We start from the raw sequence: 2,500 nt of genomic DNA, 5'->3' as shown, positions 1-2,500 counted from the left end.
CGCTCGCTGTTCGCCGCTCGCCGCTCGCTCGCGCAGCCAAAAATGGCCAGTTTTGGCCCGTTTTTGGGCTGTTTTGGCCTGTTTTTGGTCTGTTCTGGCGTGGCGCGGTGACCGTCGTGAGCGGAGCAAAACGTCAGCCATCTCAGCACCTTGGAACCCCCCGGGTGGCACAGGGCTGGATGGGGCTTTCGTATAGCAGGGACGGTGCTGCCTCACGCTTCGCTCGCTGTTCGCCGCTCGCCGCTCGCTCGCGCAACCTAAAATGGCCAGTTTTGGCCCGTTTTTGGGCTGTTTTGGCCTGTTTTTGGTCCGTTCTTGCGTGGCACGGCGACCGTCGTGAGCGGAGCAAAACGTCAGCCATCTCAGCACCCTGGAACCCCCCGGGTGGCACAGGGCTGGATGGGGCTTTCGTATAGCAGGGACGGTGCTGCCTCTCGCTTCGCTCGCTGTTCGCCGCTCACCGCTCGCTCGCTCAGCCAAAAATGGCCAGTTTTGGCCCGTTTTTGGGCTGTTTTGGCCTGTTTTTGGTCCGTTCTTGCATGGCGCGGTGACCGTCGTGAGCGGAGCAAAACGTCAGCCATCTCAGCACCCTGGAACCCCCCGGGTGGCACAGGGCTGGATGGGGCTTTCGTATAGCAGGGACGGTGCTGCCTCACGCTTCGCTCGCTGTTCGCCGCTCGCCGCTCGCTCGCGCAGCCAAAAATGACCAGTTTTGGCCCGTTTTTGGGCTGTTTTGGCCTGTTTATGGTCCGTTCTTGCGTGGTGCGGTGACCGTCGTGAGCGGAGCAAAACGTCAGCCATCTCAGCACCCTGGAACCCCCCGGGTGGCACAGGGCTGGATGGGGCTTTCGTATATAGCAGGGACGGTGCTGCCTCTCGCTTCGCTCGCTGTCCGCCGCTCGCCGCTCGCTCGCGCAGCCAAAAATGGCCAGTTTTGGCCCGTTTTTGGGCCGTTTTGGCCAGTTTTTGGCCTGTTCTTGCATTGCGCGGTGACCGTCGAGAGCGGAGCAAAACGTCAGCCATCTCAGCACCCTGGAACCCCCCGGGTGGCACAGGGCTGGATGGGGCTTTCGTATAGCAGGGACGGTGCTGCCTCTCGCTTCGCTCGCTGTCCGCCGCTCGCCGCTCGCTCGTGCAGCCAAAAATGGCCAGTTTTGGCCCGTTTTTGGGCCGTTTTGGCCAGTTTTTGGCCTGTTCTTGCATTGCGCGGTGACCGTCGAGAGCGGAGCAAAACGTCAGCCATCTCAGCACCCTGGAACCCCCCGGGTGGCACAGGGCTGGATGGGGCTTTCGTATAGCAGGGACGGTGCTGCCTCTCGCTTCGCTCGCTGTCCGCCGCTCGCCGCTCGCTCGTGCAGCCAAAAATGGCCAGTTTTGGCCCGTTTTTGGGCCGTTTTGGCCAGTTTTTGGCCTGTTCTTGCATTGCGCGGTGACCGTCGAGAGCGGAGCAAAACGTCAGCCATCTCAGCACCCTGGAACCCCCCGGGTGGCACAGGGCTGGATGGGGCTTTCGTATAGCAGGGACGGTGCTGCCTCTCGCTTCGCTCGCTGTCCGCCGCTCGCCGCTCGCTCGTGCAGCCAAAAATGGCCAGTTTTGGCCCGTTTTTGGGCCGTTTTGGCCAGTTTTTGGCCTGTTCTTGCATTGCGCGGTGACCGTCGAGAGCGGAGCAAAACGTCAGCCATCTCAGCACCCTGGAACCCCCCGGGTGGCACAGGGCTGGATGGGGCTTTCGTATAGCAGGGACGGTGCTGCCTCTCGCTTCGCTCGCTGTCCGCCGCTCGCCGCTCGCTCGTGCAGCCAAAAATGGCCAGTTTTGGCCCGTTTTTGGGCCGTTTTGGCCAGTTTTTGGCCTGTTCTTGCATTGCGCGGTGACCGTCGAGAGCGGAGCAAAACGTCAGCCATCTCAGCACCCTGGAACCCCCCGGGTGGCACAGGGCTGGATGGGGCTTTCGTATAGCAGGGACGGTGCTGCCTCTCGCTTCGCTCGCTGTCCGCCGCTCGCCGCTCGCTCGCGCAGCCAAAAATGGCCAGTTTTGGCCCGTTTTTGGGCCGTTTTGGCCAGTTTTTGGCCTGTTCTTGCATTGCGCGGTGACCGTCGAGAGCGGAGCAAAACGTCAGCCATCTCAGCACCCTGGAACCCCCCGGGTGGCACAGGGCTGGATGGGGCTTTCGTATAGCAGGGACGGTGCTGCCTCTCGCTTCGCTCGCTGTCCGCCGCTCGCCGCTCGCGCAGCCAAAAATGGCCAGTTTTGGCCCGTTTTTGGGCCGTTTTGGCCAGTTTTTGGCCTGTTCTTGCATTGCGCGGTGACCGTCGAGAGCGGAGCAAAACGTCAGCCATCTCAGCACCCTGGAACCCCCCGGGTGGCACAGGGCTGGATGGGGCTTTCGTATAGCAGGGACGGTGCTGCCTCTCGCTTCGCTCGCTGTTCGCCGCTCGCCGCTCGCTCGCGCAGCCAAAAATGGCCAGTTTTGGCCCGTTTTTGGGCTGTTTTGGCCAGT

The sequence above is a fragment of the Musa acuminata genome, unplaced genomic scaffold (genome assembly GCF_036884655.1).
Source record: "Musa acuminata AAA Group cultivar baxijiao unplaced genomic scaffold, Cavendish_Baxijiao_AAA HiC_scaffold_475, whole genome shotgun sequence".
Classification (NCBI taxonomy): domain Eukaryota; kingdom Viridiplantae; phylum Streptophyta; class Magnoliopsida; order Zingiberales; family Musaceae; genus Musa; species Musa acuminata.
This window is presented reverse-complemented; position numbering follows the sequence as displayed.